We start from the raw sequence: 25,766 nt of genomic DNA on the forward strand, positions 1-25,766 counted from the left end.
GGAAACGGCGTTTTTTGTTTCTTCTTGTGCTGCCATCTGTTGTTTCGTTCAACAATTATCAATTACGCATTTCCTGAAATTCTTTGAGCTATTCTTTCTAATGACACTGGTATGAAATTCGTAAAACACATAGTGATAGGATTATAGCAGTTTATAACCCTGGAATGTTTCTGCGGACACACTGTATTATATCTGCAAACGTGAACATTTATTTTGTGTCCTACTATGATAGAATGTTTACATGTTATGGCAACGAGTAACTGCACGCTCCATCTCCCATTCCCCTCATCCACGTAACAGTCGTCCGTGTGTTCGTAACTTTATACGTTTCGGTGCCCAGGACCGCGGTCTGGTGATAATGCTTAAAACTGTTTAATTATGCAGATTTATTGTACTTTATCTGGCAGTATATTACAAATGTAGACAATATTAATCTCATAGGGCCGTATTCATAGACATTTTTAGCGCGGGCTTTCGGTGGATTATCAGCGTTTTTCGTATTCATAAACCAGTTTTAGCGACAGGATATGATTTGAATTCTGTACTAGTAACCAGTGGATAGCCGGGGCTAGCTTAGTACGCTCGTAGCGCATGCTGCGAAATGTTTATGAATACCACCCTAAATGCTTAATTTGTTGACGTAAACATGCTCCAAATAGTTTAGGAACGAAAATATTTTGGTATTGAAATATTTGTTTCATATCTTCATATTTTGGCAAAATTTTCTTCGTTTTGTGCCGATGTCTAGAGACGAGATAGTAAAGAAAGATACCTTTTTGATCCATAGAGGATTTATTGTGAAGATTTAAATATTTTTCATTCACGTGATAGGGAAAACTGAAAAGTCGCTGTAAAAAAGATGGCTATAGAACAGGCCTGGGCGTTAGCCTATTACCTCGATTGAGTCAGTGTAGACTATCCCTTAATTCCACACTCCACCTTCCCCGGCTGAGACAGTTATGTTACGGACCGATACGAGTACACAGGAAGGCAAGCATTGTTGAGTGACGGATTGTAAAATACAGGCATTATAGCTTTCGGATCTCGCTGGTCTCCTAAAGTTCACCACTGATGGACACTGCCAAATTGTGTGTTATTTCTAAAGTGAAAAGAATATGGAGGAGTATCTCCTTTCCATTTCACTTTCCCTTTATGCCCAGGGTTGGTATAGAATGTTTGCCTTGACTTTCCATGTGAAGAGGAACAGGATAACCGTCTAGAGATGGGGTGTAAAGTGAGGGTGGGGGGGGGGTAATTTTGCTAACAAGCCTGTGATGGCCTACTATCGATATTCGAGCTGTGTCTTAGCCTGCGATAGACCGAACATGGGGGGGGGGGTGGATTAACCTCTATTATATACTATCTTTCCGAGGTTGAGCCTGCGATAAGCAGAGTGTAAGGGGTGGCTCCACGAGAAACTAGGCACAAAAGCAAATCGGAATGTTATGTTAAAGAATAGAAGTCAGAAAGATGCTGAAGCCAGACACCTTGTTAGGCCTCGTGCTCCGTCGAGTGAAGGTAACTCCAACTGTCGATTTCTGGCTTTGCACTGCCTTTTATGCTAGGCGCCCCCACTCCCAGCGAACTTTCAGCTGAGCGACAGTACAACATGATTAGCTGATACACTTTAATAATAGATGGCGCGCAGGAGAGCGTACCATTGTGTAGACAGCACGACGGAATCGAGAAAAAATGTCTTGAGACACGCATCAAAAAGAGCTTCAAAATTCGCCGCTTAAAAGCTAAGACACAACCATTACAGCTCTTTCAACGACTCCTCCTAGTATGGAATGAGGAGATGAGTTTGTGTCCCATTTCAATAAGCGGGACACTTCACCATATTGATCAAAGTAGCACGTAAAGTAAGCACAAAGATTAAGGTTACAGTATCTTAATTAGATTAATGTGTGCCTAAATCCAAATTCTACAAAAAAAACATTAATGTGCTTTCAAATGAAAGATGAATTTTCTTCTTCTGGATTAAATAAAAATTCATTCTTTACAGTCCTAAATATTAAGATGTTTAATTTTATTTATAAACTTTATTTCCTTAGATAGGTATATTTGTAGTTTCTTTTTTAACTTAAATGAAATGTACTGTATTTTGTAATTATCTCGAATATCTACTTCTACTATGCATCAAAACTTTCATACTTACAAATGACATGCATTTTAAAACACATTAGACTTTCTTTTTTACTTTGTTTGGATAAAATCTGCATCGAAAACCCTTCACGGTTTGCAATAATAATAATAATAATAATAATAATAATAATAATAATAATAATAATAATAATAATAATAATAATAATAATAATTTCAATGCTGTCAATGACCCGTTGTCAGTGTTGTCATTCAAGATTGTAACGCAATCCAGTCAAATAAATAAATAAATACACAATACGCGTACTGCAATTTAAAGAGAACTGGAACATGGCAAAATCTAAACCCGTGAAGAAATACTACTTCCAAAGGAAATGAGAATATGATTATTTTGTTCTTAAAGACGAAAGAATTGCTTGTTTACTGTGTCCCATCGAATTTATTTCTACTCGTCATATCAATATTAAACTACATTTCAACAAGGCCCATATTAAGAATTATGGAATGCACAGACTTTCGAGTAAGTTCATTATTACGAACTGTATATTGAATATTTATTTATATACTGTTAAATTAAGGACGTCACTCGTGTTCATTTTGAATTAAAATTAATAGTAACTTTCAAGGTTCATTACTGAAATGCTAAAAATTTATGTTTCCGTAGGTGATGATTGGAGGAAAGTTTTCGAAAATGTAAAGCAAGTTAGGTGCAAAGAAATCTCAAAGAAACTAACGACAGGAAATCTAGCATAATTGTATACCTTGAAACGAGATAACGCATTGTAAATACAATGAATTTATTACAATCTTTTTTGAAAATAACATACCGCCACTGATGGACCTTTGCACGGGCAGAGAATGTAAACAACTCTACACGAAAGTCGATCATCCCCAATAGAATTGGAGTGAGGCTGACGTCATATTTCCCCTACTTACGGGTTCTGCAGGCCTGCTCTTGCCCGATCAATTCAGTCTTAAAGATGCCAGGGATGGATAATATTATTAGAAGACCAGACTCCTCAAGAACAACTGCTACGGAGATTAAATTCATGAGGCGTACGGCAGCAGAAACAAAATAGGATCATAAACGGAATGAAAATATTACAAAATAACTTCAACTAAAACCAATCTTACAGTATGTAAATAATCGAAAGGTAAAATTGTGGAAGACATATTGAAATGATGAAATGAGGACGCATCTCTAAACAAATCGTATAACTTGTAGCAAACCTCATGGAAGAAGATCTATAGCAGGGATGTCAAAACGCCGGCACTACGTGCTCATACTACAAGCAATACATATCCAACAAGGCTCACTTCTCCGCCAGATAAAGTACAATCATCGCTATTAAGAATAGTAATATACGTTACAAGAGCGGTGTGTTGACGTTTTCATGTTCGAGGAAAAGATTGAAAAAGCGAAACGTAGTTGAGCTTTTTTAATTTCCGAGAGCATGAAAACAAACATACCGCTCGTGTATCGTACATTATTTTGTGCGAAGATCGTTTATTACATAGTACCTGAAAGACGAATTTCTAATTAGTTGCAATGAAATCTCCATGTTGGTTTCTGTTTAATGACGGCAACTTCGGAAAACCAAAATATCTTTCTTCAACATTGTTGCTGTAAAACGTTTTCTGTGTTTACTATACTCCAGCAGGCCGTGATATACGTCTGTCTTTTTTTCCCCCCAGTCTATAAATGCGAACTTAAAACAAACGGTAAGGTTATGTAATGATTTATTTTTCATTTTAATATTTTAACAATATTATTTATATAACATATTGCAGTAATAACATCGGCATCTGGAGTCTTGATTTTTTCACGGCTTCCTTAATGTTACTTGTATCAGGAATGCAATAAGTTTCGTGGAGTAGTAGACTTCACTTAATTTTTGCAAATATTTAAAAGCAATAATTAACATTGCAATTTAGTTGAAATTGCAGTGGTAAGTTTCCAATTTATAATTATTACTATGTTAAACGTCTCTAAAATTAATATGTTAAAAGCCTAAAGCAGTAAAATGAATGTGGCGCTTAAGCGGTAAGAAGAGGGAAATTGTTATGTGTGTTACGTTGGCAATACTGAATGTGGTATTTCACACTTACCGCGTATTGGTTCTGTGCGGAAAACAAGCAAATACGCACGATCTCGCACAAAATAATGTGCGGGTTTTTGAGAGCACGCAGTGCTGGGGCTTTGATATCCCTGATCTATAGGTCGCTCGGCGAAGAGATGGACTGGAGTTCGTAAGACGTTTGGAAGGAGAAAAAGAATGAGATAATAAGATAATAATAATAATAATAATAATAATAATAATAATAATAATAATATTAAAGGTATTTTATTTAACGAAGCTATCAGCTGAAGGGATCAAAATTCGACTTGGGCGAGAAATGGTTGACAAAATTTGCATGGAGCCCTATAATAGAGTTCTTTCACACGCCCTAAAATTATGACACGGAATCCACGAATGTTACCCTCCGTCCAGGAGGAAGTCATACCATACATTTTCATCCCCTTTAAAATCCATCGCCATCAATCGAATTTATCAATCGAATTTAAACCCTCAAACTTAACATCCGGGACCTTACTTACTTACAAATGGCTTTTAAGGAACCCGCAGGTTCATTGCCGCTCTCACATAAGCCCGCCATCGGTCCCTATCCTGTGCAAGATTAATCCAGTCTCTATCATCATATCCCACCTCCCTCAAATCCATTTTAATATTATCCTCCCATCTACGTCTCGGCCCCCCCAAAGGTCTTTTTCCCTCCGGCCTCCCAACTAGCACTCTATATGCATTTATGAACATCCAGGACCTAGCATGTTAAACCCCAGACCTAGACCATCGAAGAAGATATGGAAAAAATGGCCGGAAGTTAAATGAATCGTAGGCCTATAAAACGTAACACACAAATTCCACAATTTGGGACATCTGGCCGAAATCTACGGCTGACCACTAGGATCCAGAATACAAAGCAGAGGTTAAATTAAATATACAATATGATTGCGGAGAGAATACAGCACAATGATAAATTTAAAAATAAAGTACAATTTGATTTCGGAGAAACATGAGATGAAAATACATTGAAGAGTAATGAAATGAAGTAAAAAAAATTTAAGATAGTCAGTAATTTAACAGTTTTTTCTTTTCCATCCCAAAGTATTTTGAAATCAATTTCCGGTTCGTTTGGTAAGAAGTGCCTAATTAAGCCGATGTAGGATTTGAAAAATATTAATTATGGCTTGTTTTGTTGCGACATTTTCCCTCTTAAATGTCCTCGGGAAATGTACTCGAAGAATGGAAGCAGAGTTCAAGAGCGAAGTCCGGTTCTTGCCTCGACCCAAATGCGTGACCATAAATTGATCCAAAGTGGGTAAAGCTAATGATCTAATTAAACAATGCTAGTGATAAATAATCCTCGCTGTTTAACGGTCTTAAAACGCCCTTTGAGGAACGCATAACATGTTTCAGGGTCATTTTTCAAGCCGTTACGCCACATTGTTCTGAAAGTATGGAAACAGCGATGGGAACCTCAAAGGTTAATACAGGTGTCTGCGCGTTTTCAGTTAATATAGAGTTGCTGATTGCCGTGATAAAGTGTGTGACTGGTCACTTCGCGAGGAGGGAGCCAATTGCAGCCGTGCCTCGAGCTCTGAGGAGCACGACCCCTGGTGGGGCGGGCGACCACAAAGACAAGCTACGTAATACATTGGCCATGCTATAATGCAGGTGGTTGTTGGAAAGACAGTTTAGAGTCAATCTCGTTTAGCATCGAACACGTCTGCAGTCATGCAACAGACTGAAAACGAGGGAGTGAATGCATGCAATGCAGCCATTGTAGGACTTTCTCTGTAGGCATTATCCGATTGCTTTACTGCAAGCATTTAGACCTTTCCCTTAAATATTACTTAACATCGAGCTAATTTATCACAACTAAGGCATTCTAAGTCCTCTCACAGTAATACAGAGCAGTGCTACGTTCAAAGATATCTGACCCTTACTAATCAATTTATTTTTTTATTTTACTAGGTTATTTTATGACGCTTTATCAACAACTTAGGTTATTTAGCGTCTGAATGAGATGAAGGTGCTTTATCAACAGCTTAGGTTATTTAGCGTCTGAATGAGATGAAGGTGAAATGAGTTCCGGGGTCCAACACCTAAAGTTACCCAGCATTTGCTCATATTGGGCTGAGGGAAAACCCCGGAAAAAACCTCAACCAGGTAACTTGCCCCAACCGGGAATCGAACCCGGGCCACCTGGTTTCGCGGCCAGACGTGCTAGCCGTTACTCCACAGGTGTGGACTTTACTAATCGATAATGATTGATAAATTGTTCATGTAAGTGGGGCTCTTTAGTTATTAGTCTATTAATTTCAAACGCTCCATTCTTCTTCATATCCACAATTCAAACGATTCTATTCGCTTCTCTTCACTTCGTCGTAATGTCTATGTTTCTGCCCCATACAATGCCATTCCACACAAAGCACTTCACTAAACTCTTCCTTACAGTAATTATTTTTCCAGAGGTCCGCAGAAGATGCTCCCTTCTCTATTAAAAGCTTCCTTTGCTATTGTTATCCTCCTTTTGACTTCCTGGCTGCAGCTCATGTTACTGCATATAGTACATTCATATATTGAATTATATGAATTGGATTATATTACTGAATAATATTAATAATAATAATAATAATAATAATAATAATAATAATAATAATAATAGGCCATGATAGTAGTAATAATAATAATTTACTACACTTGTATTCATTTTAAGTTATTTGTAACAAGTTTCCCCTCTAAATAAGTTTTATAAACTAAAGTTAGGCGTAGAAACGGTGGCCGATTTCGCAGTAATTGTGAGAGGCGTACAACAGTTCTGCTGAGCTTGCGGTGTCAGTGGAAGGTAATGTATGGAGGATCCTGTTAAAGGATACTAGTGTCTGTCAGTCTGTCCGTCCGTTTATTTCTTTGTTTTTCATTCATTTATTCATTCCTTCCTTCCTTTCTTTTCTCCCTCCTTCCCACATGTGTTTGTTTGTTTGTTTGTTTGTTTATTTATTTATTTATTTATTTATGACTGATTGATTGACTGACTGGATCTATTATTAAAATATATTTTGTCTGTCAACATGAAATTCAGAGGTTTCACTAAACAGTTTACGATCCATGAGTCCTAACCCAAAAATTTATTTTGTTTTATCAACCACATAAAATAATAATACGAACTCCGAAAACCGAATTACACTCTTAAATGCACGTTGTTTATTTATTAATTATTCATGCATAATTTATTACATTTATATAAACATTAATTACAAATTACTTTCAAATTTCACTAGTAACTTCGCTTCCATGAACGTTGTCGAAGTCTTCAAAGACAAACAATGCTGTCAACATAACAGAAAGTAACTGCCAGTTGCAGTATTTGTCAGTAGCTGTAGCTACTTTGAGTCAAGTATCATTGTAGTCGTGATCAACATTATCATCATAAGCAACCTGTATTATTTGTAAGTTTATTCAGACTCCCTTTTTCAAACTTGTAGTTCATCCCTGCATCTTTATATAAGACAGTTAATATTTCTCTGACCCCTCTCTCTGTGCTCCATAATTTCTTTGGAATGCTGTCTGCGGACCTTCTCACCATGTGGTAGCGTCATTCATTACTTTCATTTGTTTATTATGTCTGCAATTCATTCGTAATTCAGTCTCAGTTTACTTTACGATCTGTTAACGAGCAACCCGCTAGCTTTTGTAATAAACGCGTGTCTACTAACTCTATTATTTATATTTTGTTTCCACCATAGTGCATGGTTATGATTCATGTGATGTAATAAAAGAAGCACTGCCATAGAATATTAAAACAGTTTCTTCTCTTACTCTGTTAAATTATGTTCCTTCGGTGATAATTTTCTTAAATTGTAGATGGTAAGTTTTTAAGCAAACTGTGGCTACAAAATTTCTTTACCTTAAAATTAACAATAATCAAATTAATTTGAAGGAACATAATGAATATATTCCTCCAAATTTGGTTTAGAAAATCATAACATCAATATAAACCATAAAAATACGTATAACGTGTTAGCAGAAGGGTGTTTACTTTGAATACAGTATTTCATTCTCTACTTTAGAATTAAAATAATTAATAAATGAACAGCTTCAAATACTATAAACAGTAACACGAGCTGCTGCCAGGAAGTCAAAAGAAGGATAGCAATGGCAAAAGAAGCTTTCAATAGAAAAAGGAACATCTGCGGACCTCTGGAAAAAGAACTAAGGAAGAGACTAGTGAAGTGCTTTGTGTGGAGTGTGGCATTGTATGGGGGCAGAAACATGGACGTTACGACGAAGTGAAGAGAAGCGAATAGAAACATTTCAAATTTGGACATGGAGAAAAGTGGAACATGTGAAGTGGACAGACAGAATAAGAAATGTATATGCATTGGAAAGAGTGGGTGAAGAAAGAATGATGCTGAAACTGATCACTGGCTGAGAAGAAACTGCATACTGAAGGATGCACTGGAAGGAATGGTGAACGAGAGAAGAGTTCAATACAGAAGAATATATTGGAGGATAGACAACATTAAGATACATGAATCATATGAGAAGACAAAGAGGAAGGCAGAAAATAGGATAGACTGGGGAAAGCTGTGTTTGCAGTGAAAGACCTGTCCTTGGGTAGAGCACTATGAATTAATGAATCTGTACTAATAATAAATCTGTAGCCGAAATTTTTCTGGTAATTTTCGATTTTCCAAAAATAATTGGTCCTAACATATATAATTAACCACCCTGAAACCGAAAATCGCTTTTTTGAAATTTTTGTTTGTATGTCTGTCTGTCTGTCTGTCTGTATGTTTGTTACCTTTTCACGCGATAATGGCTGAACCGATTTCGATGAAAATTGGAATATAAATTAAGTTCGTTGTAACTTAGATTATAGGCTATATGGCACTCAAAATACATTATTTAAAAGGGGGGTTATAAGGGGGCCTGAATTAAATAAATCGAAATATCTCGCTTATTATTGATTTTTGTGAAAAATGTTACATAACAAAAGTTTCTTTAAAAATGATTTCTGATAAGTTTTATTCTCTGAAAAAATTTGATAGGACTGAAATTTAATGAGATAAATGAGTTTTAAAATTAAAATAACTGCCATCTAAGGCGGTGTATTGAAATAAAAAACAAATGACTTCGTCTATAAGGGGCCTTGGATATAACAATCGAAAGCTATGAAACATAGCCTGCAGACAATGTTTCTGTGTTTGTATGAAGCTAAATTAACCGATTTGTAGAAATAATTATTATTTCATCATTGGAAAGTGTAGTTTCTCTAGATGGACATAATGCTATAATGTTATTACAGTAACTTGTGAGTGAATTGAGGACAGGTAAGATTAAAATAGCTTCTTATGCACAGAAAACTTGATAGGTTATTCTGTATATTCATTTCCTGTATTTCTTATAATAATGTTTATGAACATATTCATTTTTATCTCAGAGAATTAACGAACAACGAGAGTGTATTGATTTAGTATGCAGTAATAGTACGTTAGCTTAGCAATCCATTACTTTATAATTCAAATTTTAACTATGTTCAATTGAATCGTGTTAAAATACATATGCAATAAGTGCAATGCAAAAAAATTGGATAATGAGCCAAGCAGATTATGTTGCGCTGTTGTAAAAGTTGTTCCTCCTGAGATTCAACAAATTAAAAACTTTCTAATACGAGTACATCCGTCATCAACACACTTTTTCATAATATAATATAATATAAACATAATAATAAATCTGTAGCCAAAATGTTTCTGTTAATTTTCGCTTTTCCAAAAATAATTGGTAATAAGAATTAAGAAACATGTTAAAGGAATTGTCATTGCACCAAATGAGTGTCTCTGGATCAAAATGATCGCATTTTAATATTTTAAATACAATTTAAATTAAGTAACATATTAAATGATTTATCCTTCTATCAAACAAGAATGTTCCCTGGATCAAATGTCCTATTTAATTATGTAATTACTTTATATTTATTTCTAACGGGTGCAGCGGAGCGCACGAGTACGGCTAGTAAATAAATAAATAAATAAATTAATTAATTGGCCTACGCAATACAATGAAGTGGCATCTACTCTCAAAAAGTGTATGTTTACATGCTTTTACTTTTTGAACCATTGAACGTGTTGTATCCTCAAGTTACATGGCATGCAACAATGATGGTAAGTATACAAAAAAAGCACGATTGTGCAAAAACTATGGAAGTATAAGAACGGCATAATTACGTCACGCTACAGATTCAACACTTCAACCGAATCTTTTTCCGTCTTACAGTGTTGTGAAAATTAAACATAATGATAACAAATATTATTATTATTATTATTATTATTATTATTATTATTATTATTATTATTATTATTATTATTATTACAAAGTATATGACTATGTCTCGTGATCAGAATATTGTACGAAATGGAAATATAAGAATTGGAAATTTATTCTTCTAAGAGGTGGAAAAATTTAAATATCTTTGAGCAACAGTAACAAATATGAATGACACTCGGCAGGAAATTAAGCGCAGAATAAATATGGGAAATGCCTGTTATTATTCGGTTGAGAAGCTTTTAGTCATCCAGTCTGCTGTCAAAAAAGCTGGAAGTTGGAATTTATAAAACAGTTATAGGTATTACAGGATGTTGTGTATAGTTGTGAAACTTAGACTCTCGTTATGAGAGAGAAACAGAGATTAAGAGTGTTTGAGAATAAGGTGTTTAGGAAAATATTTGGGGCTAAGAGGGATGAAATTACAGGAGAATGGAGAAAGTTACACAACACAGAACTGCACATATTGTATTCTTCACCTGATATCATTAGGAACATTAAATCCAGACGTTTGAGATGGGCAGGGCATGTAGCACGTATGGGTGAATCCAGAAATGCATGTAGAGCATTAGTTGGGAGGCCGGAGGGCAAAAGACCTTTGGGGAGCCGAGAAGTAGATGGGAGGATAATATTAAAATGGATTTGAAGGAGGTGAGATATGATTGTAGAGACTGGATTAATCTTGCTGAGGATAGAGACCGATGGCGGGCTTACGTGAGGGCGGCAATGAATCTCCGGGTTCCTAAAAAACTCTAAGTAAGTTAGCTACTAATGGGAGTAGACATACCATATTTTGCAATAACGTTAAAGACAACATTTTCAACGTATTTAGACAAAATATTTTTGCTGAAATTGTACATATCAGATTTTGCCATAACACAACAAATTAATAAAGCTAACAACGATGTTCAGTCTTTAATATCGTTTTCGCTTTTCAAATGAGTTGTGTTGTCGCAAGCGGTGAACAGTGAAATGTTCTTAACTTTCTGTCTTCCCATAGAATATCTAGTAGTCACGTCATAATTACAGTAAATAGGCCTAAGCAAACGCCTTTGCAAACTAAATATTGTTTACGCAAGTTCATAAAACAGGTCGAACAACCATCTGCTGACACATTTGAAGGAAAATGGCTTATTGAGGAAGGTATATTTAAATACGGGTGACTCCCACGATTTGCGAGAGAGTTGGCAAGCCTGCAGGGTAGAGCCTGCGTCAATCCTCGAATGACACAGCGTTGCACAAAGAAGTATTCTGTTAATTTAGTGCAAAATATTCACAGAGCAATTTGTTCCATCCTGATTTTCACACACTCCTTGGAATTGCGTTGTGAAACGCAGACCTGCGGATGTTTCGTACTCATTTCCTATGCCAGCAAGCTGGAGGCGAATCGTGTGTTGAAATGTGTAACAGTGCGTCGCGTTACGTCACTCACGAGATGCCTGTGTTCGTGGCATTTGCGTCTCGATCCAGTCGTGAGTACGCCCTGCTCAGATTGTGGCATTGCAATTCAAATTATGTAAGAATTTGAGAAAATTCAGAGAAGTACAACTGGAGGCCATACCAGGCTTGAATCGCTGAAGAAATTTCGCGACATCGTATATACCAGTGGCGTAGCGTCAATGTAAGCTAAAAAGCTTAGCTTCCCAACTTAATAATAATTTCATAATAAACCTGCAGTTTATGGAGAAAACTATTTATTAATTTTAATAGAATTTATATTTACGCGTTAAATATTGTGATGCGGCAGCTCAGGATTATTTGTGATGCAGCAGTAAACAAGAAGCCTGCACACACCAGCTTCCAAGCAGACCGGTTTCTTCTGTGTAATCCACCCCGCGGATTTTCCATCCCTTTTAAACTACCCTAGTCGCAAGACTGGAAAAGAAGCTAGCTTTAACATTTAAAATAAGTAGTTTCCGAGTTATCCCTTTTCGTCAGTTGTGTTCAGTTGAAGTGTCAGTGTGCATTGTGGCTGATATAATAAATAATGAGCGAAATAACAGTTCCTGACACCAATTTACTTGAAATTTTTAGGACAATTGTATTATCAAGACTGACTTACGAACAAAAGTGTGATTTAAAAAACAAATGACCGAATCCCTTGCTGTCAATGAAGGACACAACCAAAAGACAGACGCATACTTACGTAATGATAATAATATTGTGATTTCTCTAAGTACGACAGGGAGTGAGTTAATGTTATACGTATACGTGTCTATTTGTTAAGAGATATGTGTAAACCGTGAAATCGTATTTTATTACGTCTCATTTGAGGTCATGCCTTATTGGTGTTACTTACGATGTTCCAACCAATCTTCGACTGCTGACTTGACATTGACTACTATTTATTTTAAGACTGTATTTTTGTAATACGTTTTCTCATATTGCATGAAAGACAACTTGAGTTAGCTTCCCCTGCTCAAAATTTCATGCTACGCCACTGGTATATACTAGTTTTTAACTTAATAGTGTTTAACATTTGGCAGTCCAGTAGAGTAGTGAAATGTTCGATTAAAAATATTGGTCTGCCACGAGCGTTCTGTAGGGATTTGCGAACGGAAATCGTGCTTCGAGGCTGCGGGAGGGCGTGGGTTTGATTCCCATTTGGGCATATTGGATGGTTGGGTTTTTCAAAGGTTTTCTTTAACTGTAGACCCAATGCCAGATAATCTAATAGTCAATCGTACTCATCTCAGCAAAGTACTGTTTCAGTATCATTAATTTCACCAACGCTAGTTGATACAAGCCATTAGCGTTCTTGCTCTCCAATATTTCTCTGTGGTGGATCCGTCAGGTAGAACTTCACAGGTTATGAGATGATCTTCAGTCATTTCTTCTTCTTCTTTGTTGGATAGAGGGCAATTTGGATTTGTGTAAATTCCTATTTTATTCAAGTGTTTGGCCAAATAATCTTGTTCTGTAAGCAGTCTGAATTTTGCTACTGCAGATTTACGTGGGATTTCTGCAATAATTTCTGTTTTTTTTTAATTAAAATGCTCTATTTTTTATCTTTGGCTTTGCTACACAGTGCTTAACCCTTAAATTGGCAAAACTTCATTTCTCACATTAGTTTATTAAACCGTGTCGGACTGTAAAGAAAACAACTATGGCAATGTCCAAATTTTATTTTATTTTATTAGCGTTAAATAACGCAGCACAAATTCGTTATTGAAATCATATAGGCCTATAGGGTTATTCAAATATAACTCATAACTTAATAATATTTATTTATTTATTTACTTATTTATTTATTTATTTATTTATTTATTTACTTATTTACTTATTTATTTATTTATTTATTTATTTATTTATTTATTCATTCATTCATTCATTCATTTATTTATTTATACTAGCAGAGTTAAGGCCATAGGGCCTTCTCTTACACTCTATCAAGTCACAAAGTACAAAAGCAGTGTAAATTTAACAAAAAGTTAAAGAACAGAATACTAACATATTACAAAAAAAAATAATAAAAAGGATAATAGCATAACAAAATCAACAACAGAAACAGGAACTCAACAATAGTAAACACGGCCTACTAGTATACCCACAGATACTAAACACGTGATATGACAACAGACGTTAAAGCAAGTGTAAATAAAAATTTAAAAATGCCACAAAGACAAATAAAAATGAAAATTTCTATTTTTTTTTCAAGGCCCGGTTAGAAAGGAAATTTTTTTGTGCAATACTACATTAATTGTTTTATACAGAAGCTCTGTTACTATGATTACTATGCCAAAACTTCAATAATTATTGTTGAGTCCATCGCTGCGAAGTAACGGTTAGCGTGTCTGACCACGTAATGAGTAGCCTGATTTCTAATCTTGGTTAGGACAAGTTGCCTGGTTGGGTTTCATTTCAGGGGTTTTTTCCTTAACTCATTAACAGCAAATGTTGGCTAACTTTCGGCGCTGGACCCTGGTCTTATATGGCTGGCATTATCACCTTCATTTCATTTAGATGCTAGATAAACATAGCCGTCAATAAAGAGTTGTATAATAACCAATTAAAAAGTTATTGTTGATCCATTTTGTCAGTCTTTGAGTTACGAAAGCAGCACTCTAGTTGGACTCTACCGGATCTTATTCGGGCTGAAAAGATAGACAGCATCACCCAACTGAGTTACGTTACGTTAAAAAGTGTGACCGTTCGAACTTCACAAAATAATTCCTAATATAGGGGCTGTAAGAGATTAATCTTTCTCAGAATATGGACCAATGGCGGGCTTATGTGAGGACGGCAATGAACCTCCGGGTTCCTTAAAAGCCAGTAAGTAAGTAAGTATAGGGGCTGTAATACGCAATAAGTCCATTAGAGGGAGACGCACCGTAAATGTGAATGTGTTTGCTGCCGCGGCGTTGAACTTGATGCACCATGGGAGGCGATCTACGTAGCGCCGGTTAATTATGAATGATTACTGCAGCAATGGTGGAATGAATGTGAGCACCCAGCCAAAAGCATGTAAGAAACACGGCTTTGATAATCACAGATTCCACTTAAACTCGCCGGAATACGACCGCGGGTCACAAGCGTGGTAAGACGAGGCAGTAGCAAATGTTTATAATATTAAATATCATCATACGATTCAATTCCAATTAGAACGCCATCGTAAAGCGAGGAATTCTTGTTAACCCTGTTGTTGTTGTTGTTGTTGTTGTTGTTGTTGTTGTTGTTGTTGTTGTTGTTGTTGTTGTTGTTGTTGTTGTTGTTGTTGTTGTTGTTGTTGTTGTTGTTGTTGTTGTTGTTGTTGTTGTTGTTGTTGTTGTTGTTGTTGTCATCTAATGCCGGGCTTTGGCAACGAAGCCATTAGCGTTCTTTCTCTACAATATTTCTCTGTGATGGATCCAGCAGGTAGAACTTCACAGGTTATGAGATGATCTTCAGTCATTTCTTCTTCTTTGTTGCATAGAGGGCAATTTGGATTTGTGTAAATTCCTATTTTATTCAAGTGTTTGACCAAATAATCGTGTTCTGTAAGCAGTCTGAATTTTGCTACTGCAGATTTACGTGGGATTTCTGGAATAATTTCTGTTTTTTTTTTTTATTAAAATGCTCAATTTTTTATCTTTGGCTTTGGTACATAGTGCTTAACCAGCGAATAGGGATTATAAAGAATGGACACTGAGCTAATTTGCCTGTGTTTTGTTTCTCTGTGCGCCAGCGGCTAGTTCCACTTTCAAGCGCTAGAGGTAGTGTAATCGAGCTTACGCTAAGTTAATAATTGAGAATAGAATTAAGGCACAGGATCCAAACATCGCCTACCTTATTGCATAATCCAGTAACGCTTTGCTTCAAATAAATTCAAGTTAACAGCTTTTCCTTATTTCTCAGTGACAAACTAGTTGTAATAATAATATTTTATATTTCAGATATCATAAATTATATTATAAAATAATATAATGCATTATAAAATTAAGATCGAATTCGTTTAATATTTGTATATAATATAATATAGGTATATGGTTTTACTTCTCGTAAGAGTTTTGTTTTTCCATTTTCAGCGCTATCAAATCATTACATATTTTAATTGTTGTTGGGATCAACGTCTCAACTCTCATTATAAAGGAAGTCTAGAGTCTAGACATTGCAGTTAATGAAGGATTTATTATTTTATGGATCCAATTTATTTTATTTGAGTATATAATGTACCTAGATGTATTAATTGTATGTGTTATATTTCCTCTGTGTCGACTGCTAGCTGGTGTGATGTCAGCGCCAACTCTAGGGAGAAGGCAGAATCTGACGCTCTAGCTGGCTTGAAGGTCATTGAAATCAGTCCAGCTACATCAAAGGTACCGACGCGAATTGTCCATTCTTTATAATCCCTATTCGCTGGCTTAACCCTTAAATTGGCAAAACTTCATTTCTCACATTAGTTTATTAAACCGTGTCGGACTGTAAAGAAAACAACTATCGCAATGTCCATATTTTATTTTATTTTATTAGCTTCCTCAAATTAGAGGCTGCCATCAGACAAAGCATACAAAACAATACAAGTACAAAACAGAATATGAGAGCTAAAAGAGTAACAAAAAAGGCAAACAAATACACAAACAAACAAAGGAAGTTTACAGGAGAATAAAAAAAAATTCAAGTAAAGAATCAATGAAAGCTAAGAAGGAAAAAGAAAAATGATAATGGTGCGTCAATTTTTTTCCATATACTGAATTAGAGTCCATATATGTGGTTCCGTAAAAGTTTGACTGACTCTTTAATTATGAGGAGGGCCAGTTCGTTCAGAAAAGATTTGTGCAGTCCTAGGGTCTTACAGAATTGAGAAGAGAAGTTGGGTATCGTTCCTCTTGCTCCAAACATCAATCCCGTAACACTGATATCGTGAAGCTGGTATTTATCTTTATAATATGGGATGGTTGGAACGTAGATTGCTCGTTTCTCCTCATGTACGTCTTCGGGCTGTCCTCTGTACGTTTCAAACCTGATGGTGGGGTCGATTATCATACCCTGAGACAGGGATTCGCTAATGGCGATTATGTCAATTCGTCTGTTACTGCCATTGTCGGCGGTTCCGTGGACTTCTTCATAGACGGTGTATTTTATATATTTTGATGTACCGAAGTACATATGATATTTCCATGCAGATATTCTGCGTCATCATATGATGAAAGAGTAATGGAACGGAGAAAAATTCTCTCCGGCGGTTTTCAGCTCTACGTGCTGATGCTTTATCCACTAAGCCACGCCGGATACAACCCCGACGCCGGCTAGAATCGTCTCAGATTAAGCTCCATCTCTTGGGTTCCCTCTAGTGGCCGCCCTCTGCACTACGTCATAGATGTCTATGAACGCAGGACCGAAGTCCATACATGTGTTGAGGTGCACTCGAATGAGTGACTGGTTGGCCGGGATCCGACGGTATAGGCGCCGTCTTCGGTCCTGCGTTCATAGACATCTATGACGTAGTGCAGAGGGCGGCCACTAAAGGGAACCCAAGAGATGGAGCTTAATCTGAGACGATTCTAACCGGCGTCGGGGTTGTATCCGGCGTGGCTTAGTGGATAAAGCATTAGCACGTAGAGCTGAAAACCCGGGTTCAAATCCCGGCGCCGGAGAGAATTTTTCTCCGTTCCATTACTCTTTCATCGGTATATTTTAGTTTTCTAAGGGCATCGGCCAATTTAGTTCTAATTGCATGGTGCCTATGTATACGCAATGTATATGTTGTACAATATTATAGTATTTTGAAATTTTAATTTTCTTACCATTTTTTTTCTATTGTCCTATTAAAATTATAACATATAGCCTATTAAGCTGTTGTATCCTATAGGATACTTAAAGCTGAAGTTCAGAGAAGATTGAAATATAAACTTGTCGGTTTATGTAAAGCAATGAGATAAATTAAGGAATTAAGTTATGAGGAATTTCTGAGCTAAATATAACAATTATTGAAGTTAATTAAATTATATTCGAAGTGTTATAAAACAAGGTTTATGTTTCAGTATAGTGTAGATTGGAGGGTGAAGGGTGTCTTTACAGAGGAAAGGTCATTGCCACACAGAGTCAGGTAGGGATATTTTATATAACATTTATTGTCCAAATTAAATTTCAAAATAGGACCAAATTTGCTAATCACACATAATGCTAACAAAAATAAAAAAACACCATTCAGGACGTTTAGAGATTTTAATTGCCGATTCAAATAAAATGTTCAGAAAGGAATAGACCTACTCGTAACAAAAAAATAAGCAAAAGTTTATTTCATGGGAAATTTTTCTTTATCAGATTTTACTTCACGCTTTGTTACCCACTTAATCCAATGGCTGCAGGGGTGTGTTTACGTATAGCTTATTTTGGCCAACACTAGACACACAGATTGTGGGTCTTCCTGATTGTGTGGTCAGCAGAACACAGGATATAGATGACAAACACAGAACAGTACATGACAAACACTGAGCCCCCTGGACAAAAGATAAACCTCTTTCATTGTCCAGACCGGGAATCGAAACTTGGACTATTTGGTTGTTGGGAAACACTGACGCTATCCACAGAATTCTGCAGCACACTAAGACTTTTTTTTCCAATAACAGGGCCCTTACTTTATCATTATTCGTCCATACTTTACAACGTAATTCATAGATGTCGCTAGTGCTTCAGCGTAGTCTACTTAGTTCGTCAGAGACTATCCAGAGTGCCCCACTGCACTCGTAATAAATGATTATGATGGGGAATTGTTGGATGTTACAGGGGAACCGGAGTATCAGAAAAAATTCCTATGTTGCCTTGATCACGGCATTTCTCAACACAAATATTATATATTCAGGATTGATCAACAGGGATTTGAACGCGAGCCTTCGGCTTACAGCCCAATGTCCTAGCACTGAACCACCCTGACCGTTACACCTTAAGATATAATTTAGTTTGAAAAATCTTCTAAAATAAAATTACACATTATGTTACTGTTCGCATTTCAGGAGAAGATACGAGCGAGCTTTTCCCCCACTTATATAACCAAACCCCGACACGGAATTAGCAGTCCAATGACTGAGCCTTGCTTGTCCCAGTAGGCTAATGACAACACCCCCATCCACCTGCTCCTTCAAAGACGCTGAGTTACTAGCTTATCCTCTCCTCTTATCCCGTAAGGGTCATATCCTGTGCCGAGTTCCATTCAGCCTCCTGTCAAATTGAGTACCAGATCTTTCCCGGAGGTAAAAGTCGATGTGAGCGTGATGCATTGATATTTCTTTAAAGCAGCTTTCGATTGTTTTCTTTGACTGTCAGCGTATTCCGAATCTCACCGGTCCGGTGGCATCAATGACGTCACGTTGCAGCGAAATATGGAACAAAACTGCTGGAAGGATCGATGGCTGTCATGGCGACTGTACAAGTTGTTTCTGTGCTACGCTAGCAAAATTTTGCGAAATTTTCGTACTGCCATCTCGTTCAAAGAAAAGAGAACATAAACAATTTATTTCTTGAACCGGTAGTAATAACTAGTCCGTTGACATGTTCGCTCATAAGCCATTAACATATTGTTTTTACGTTGTGCTCATTACAAACAATGCAGCAGAACTAAAGCAGAACACACCGCCATGACACAACAGTGCACGATGTCATTCGTCTGCTAATTCCCGCCCTATACAAGAACCAATCAGATTCACTGATGGCGGCTGATGGAGACTGCCACCACCTCTGCACGTTGATGGCACCGGTGTGACACCGGTGGAGCATCAGTGACGTCATCGGTGGAATTCGGAACACCGTGATGCCATCGGATTGCTCACCGGTGAGATTCGGAATACGCTCTGTATTAAAGGAAAGAGGACTCAAATGCTAATAAAATCGTGAACGGCCACTAACAACATCCCTGCTTGGGGAATCAGAGATGAAGACTGCAACAATTTTAAATGTAGTTCTCGATTATTTGGCAATTTCCGTTGTCTTGCTTACCTACATTCGGTCCTGCGTAGACCGACAGTTCGAGACTAATTATACCGTTACAATTATAGGAAATAAACAAAGAGATTCCAGCGAAATAATTACTATGTAAACATTTCAAACTGAGTAGGACGTGACGCAACGACTTCAGCCAGAGGATTATCATTATCTGGTAAGCCAACATAACACGAGAGTATGTTCACTACAGACAGCCCACATTAGTGCCCAAGTACACGTAACATATGCCATTGTTACAGTAAATCTGGTTCGTGCAGTGAAAGTGAATCGCCTGTTGGTCCGAGTACACGCCCTCAGCTGTTAGGAATCGGTAGTTCCAGGGTTCGTAGCCCCATGCCAGATTCTGACCCCAGATATTACAAATGGAGGAACTATTCACACATATAAACTGATCTAGTATTAAGGATCGTAAATTCATGAAGTAAGGTGCATTGCATGGAGGCTCGACCCACGCTAAGTTGAATAGAGCACGAACGAGAGCTTTCTTCGGTACATGTATGAACACATTAGTAATAAATATAATATGCTTCATACACACGTCAATCTTTATCCAGAGATAAATTCGAGGTGAAAGTTTAAATCATCATCATCATCATCATCATCATCATCATCATCATCATCCTTGCATGTATTGGGCCTAGTGGCCCGTTACGGTCTCTTGCCAACGCTTGAACGGTCTCCCCAAGGATCTCTTGCCCACAGGATAGTAATTTAAAATTTGGCGTGGAATTCTAGAAAGAGGCATTCTGATGACATGTGATCTCCAGTTTTGTCTGTATTTCTGTAGGTATTCCGTCATCGGTTCAATCTGCAGTTCTTTCATAATGTAAACATTTTTAATGTGATCCATTCTCTTGTATCCCGCTGTACGACGCATAAATCTCATTTCTGCCGCCGTTAATCTTTGTGAATCAATATTACGAATCGTCCAAGCTTCACTACCAAAACAGAGTATAGGTCTGGCCAATGTTTTATAAATTCTGGTGCGCGTGTGTTTTTGTACTAAGGTTGCTTTATATATCTGATTAATTATCCCCATTACTCTGTTGAATTTAATAATTTTCTCATTCAAATCCTTTTCTTCTTCATATGAAATTTGGTAACCGAGATAACTAACATTTTTGACTTGTTCGATGATCTTATTATTGATGCATATTTTGCTACGGACTGGTTCCTTTCCTAAAAAAAAAAAGCCATCACTTTAGATTTGTCAGTTGAAATTTCCATATTGAAACTTTCTGCCATTTGATTAAAGTTGTAAACCAAACGTTGTAAATTATCTTCTGAATTGCCATAAACACAATATCATCAGCAAATAATAAAGTATCTAATTGGGACAAACGACTTATCGGTATACTTCCATGTGGTATACTTCCATTCCTTAATAATGAGATTCATGTATATTATAAATAATAGAGGAAATAAACTACAACCCTGTCTCACTCCTTGATTTATTCGTTTCCATCCTGAATATTTGTTTTCAGTCCTAACCTGTATATGATTATTATTATTATAAATATTGTAAATAGCTGTTATTAATTGATTTGGAGTACCATCATGTGCTAAAATATTCAATAATTTGTTTCTATCTACTCTGTCGAAGGTTTTCTTCATATCAATAAATGCCAGAAATTAGGAACCCAAAAGACATTTTATGTGAATAATATATAATCCGTAAGAGATAATATTTAGAACTCTGTCCTTTCACACTCGTTTTCAACAGTGACTTTATCCTAAGAAGTCCTTATACTCTTTTTCGTTCACAGAAAAAGAAGGAAATAAATTCCTGTAGTTCCAGAAAATTTGAAAGAAGCTAATTCTCATAGTTTTTTTACGACTAAGTGTAGGTTGACACAATAATATTTGAGATTATTCTCCATGCCTAAAATCAAAACGATATGAACGACGTAAAAATATTAAGTTAACTTCTTTCTTTTCCAGTCTATATTTTTCTTATCACTGACTCCATCTATGATCTCATTTATCACAGGTTAACAACAGGGTTCGTAATTAGCCGTCTTGCCTGACAACTTTTTATCGAAATTTTAGAAGATAATTTATCATTTCATAATTTTAGCAAAGTTTACTACCTCTACATTTTTAATTACAGCTATTAATTTATAGCGACTGTCTTTTTTATGAAATCGATACAGTGATTAAGTATATTAATTATACATATTAAAGATTATTTAGTAATTGCTGTATTTTCAGCATAACTGCAACAGGTTCGTTCACAAGAAGTCAACTTTAGCCCTGAATATTAAGCTGTTCATTCACATCCAATAAATCAAACATAAAAAATATATACTGTTAGTAACTACTTTTAAATTGATCATTTAGCGACCCTGTATCAACTAGGAGATTATCTAGGGTCGGTGGTAATGAGGAGATAATAAGACTATTTGGGTGAGATGAAAGAAAAGATTTCCCATGATATTATTAATTCTCCAATGTAAATAACCCTATTTCACAACACTAGGTAGGCCTATGTAAAGGTTTTGGTTATTATACACAGAAATATTTTAATAGTAATTATAAATTTTAAATATTTTCATTATGAAATTGTTGAACGAAGAACTGCAACACTGTCTTTTGAATATTTCCGCTATTGGTTTGGAGAAGTGCACATCATAAGATTCATAGGGTGCTATGCATAGACATTTCGCTAGCCCGCGCTACGAGCGTGCTAAACTAGCCCCGGCTATAGACCGATTACTTGTACAGGATTCATATCATATCGCTAGCACTGGTTTATGAATACGAAAAACGTTAGTTCGCTGATCATGCACCGGAAGTCCATGCTAAGAATGTCTATGAATATGGCCCTAAATGACCAACAAAGTTACATCTCTTCCTGCTACGAAGAGGTGAACAATGTCTGTTGTGATTCACCACATTCACATATAGGGTGAGTCAGGAGGAAAGGTACGTGGTGTGAGGGGTGATAATATTGGTGATTCTGAACAAAAAATTTCTATGAACATATGCCCTGTTTTCAACAGAATCTGACATACAGCTGTTTGAAAATCACGGGCGTCAGTCTCATGTCCTTCATCAGCACTCAAATGTGAACACAACCAAAACAACATTAGGTTATAGTAGAATCAATGAAACGTATCCTTGGCGTTGGATCGGTCCCGGTGGAGTTCTTGGCCTTCGAGATCACCCGACATTATTACATTGGATTACTGTGTGTAGAGTTGGCTTGAGAGCGAAGTCTACAAGCGCAAAATTAATACTTCTCTCTCGCATTTTACAGGCTTTTCCTCAAGTAAATGAATGTCCGAATCAGCTCAGATTAGCAACACAGCAGTTGTCTACAAGAAATACAAAGTGAATTGAAGTTGACGGTGAACTTTTTTAACGTGTTCTATAAAGAAAACTTCACAATTAAACAGAATATAATGTAACAATGTTTTAATTTACTATCACCTGCACTTTTCCCGTTCCTCATTGTTTCCATTAGTTTTCTCCGAAACCGTTAAGAACAGGATGTTCATGTAAACGTTTTTGTTCAGAATCACCAATATTATCACCTCTCAAAACATGTACCTTTGCTCTTGACTCACCATGTATGTATCCTTCTGGAGAGGATATTTTGAAGTGTTCAATGCAACTTTTAATTTCCCGTGTCTGTTTACAAATTATGTGAGAATGAACGCTGGTAATAAGTATTTTGAGGATATTTCATTTTTATTTCATTTTTATTTTCCATAAAAGAATTAAAACCATAGGACTTTTCAAAGAGAGAGGGAGAGAAAAAACAATAATTAAAACAGAAAACAATAATTAAAATAGATAAAAATACAATAAATTAGCACCAATGTAAACCCACACGTATTTCATCTAAATTGTAGGGACAGAGGTTTGTTAAAATTATTTTGATGTAACTTTTAAAATATCTTAAGTAATTCGTATTTTTAATTCCATGAGGCAAACCATTATATATTTTTAAGCCACAGACCATATACTGTACGTTTTGTTGAAACTTGTCAATCGATGTGCTGAAATATTACAACGTTCCTTAAAACGAGTATTGTAATAATGAAAATCACTATTTCGATAAAAAATGGTTGTGATAGACGATGGGGCACTGTTGGGAAAATAAGATTACGTACAAGACGGAGCCTGGCTGGTTACCCAGTTGGTCGCTCGTAAGCTAGCTGGTCGCTGGGCAGAAGATCGGGCTGATCAGAACGAAGCTTGTTTGCGCCTGCCAGTCAATGTAGCTGAACTTACTCGGCTTTTTAAAAATCGTATTTAAAAAACAATAACAATTTGTAAAAGTGTCAGGATGGATTGTATTGTTCTTCAGGTTCTCCTAAACGTGCCTTAGGTATTGGGCATTTTCAGTACGGAAATAATCATGTAAATAATTACACTTTTCTGGAAAACATCATAATAAAAGCCTTTCATTAAATTCCATATAGTTCATTCTGATACACACAGAACATTGATAAAATAATATGTATTAATTGCCAAATAATCAGTACCGGTAATTATACTAATTTTCTAATATTTATTAGTTCATCCTTAATTTTTTTAATAACCATGAGAATTTTTTTATTTATGGCAATATTTATTATTTAAATAAGATATAGTATAGCCTGGATAATTAACATCATTTATTTTTCCTATCAGTTTATTTGAAATACTAAGTTCTTTAAAAGTTAACGATGTTATTTTATTTATTGATAATTACCTTTATCTTTTATTCTTATGCTTCGTGGAATTATAAAATTAGAATTTCCCATCGGACATCACTTTACAGAAAGATTTAGATATGTTTTTTGGAAATCTCAATTCGAAACTGGAGATTTTCCTCATTCTGAAGTGATGATAAACTAGAAAATAATTTTTACGTTAAACAGCTAGCTTTCCATGAGTAACTGGAACAAATTCGCATAATGTTACGCATTGATTTAAAAGATTGCGAAGAAACATGTCTCAAGACCACATCATATTACATCGTCTGATATGGAAACATTGTCTCTGTCACGAGATACCTGAACGAGATTTCACTCGTATTCTCGTCACACGACTAGAAATTGCGTAACTGTAAACGATTGCCCCAGCGCCACTGGAAGTGGATGTAGACAATGTGCTATGAAAGGAAATATGAGAATATTCATGACGACTTTGAGTTGCGACACCATGATTAATGCATGAAAATCATGCGTTTATCTAAGTTGGCATCTGAAATTACAGCGTGATGTTAGTATCGGAATGTAGCTCAGCAGTGTATCAATATTTCATATTAAACAGTAATGCAAAATATCTCTCACGTATCGACATTCACCACTCTGACGACATACAAAAGCTGCTTGCTGTTATAAAAGGGTAAAGGTCTCGTTTATAGGCATAGGCGTTTATAGGCATAGTCATCAAACAGTCACTTCGAGAAACGTATGTCGTTAAACGTACCGGGTGATTAAGTAAAAGCGTGCAAAAATTAAAAAGGAAATAGAGGACATTCTACTGAATAATGTGACATACAGAACTTGCGATCTGTGAAGCAAGATTAAGGCGATAAAAGTCAACTTCTCTGTAAATATCTGAGTTGGCACTATAGGCTACAAGACCATTTCTTTGGGCCATACCTCCTACCTGACCGCCTGAACGGTACATATACTCATGTACAGTAGTGTAAAAAAAAACCGGACCGACCCTTGTAGCTGATTTCAGACCCTTGTTCACTCCAGAGCACAATAGACTGGTAACTAAGACTTTCGTGGTTTGAATCCTGCCTGGGAAGGAAACTTTTTTTTGTTCCTTATTCAAATTTATTCCTAATACTTTTCGATTGCAGCGATATTTTACTACTTAATTACCTTATTATTCCCAGAACATGAATTT

The sequence above is a fragment of the Periplaneta americana genome, chromosome 16 (genome assembly GCF_040183065.1).
Source record: "Periplaneta americana isolate PAMFEO1 chromosome 16, P.americana_PAMFEO1_priV1, whole genome shotgun sequence".
Lineage (NCBI taxonomy): Eukaryota > Metazoa > Arthropoda > Insecta > Blattodea > Blattidae > Periplaneta > Periplaneta americana.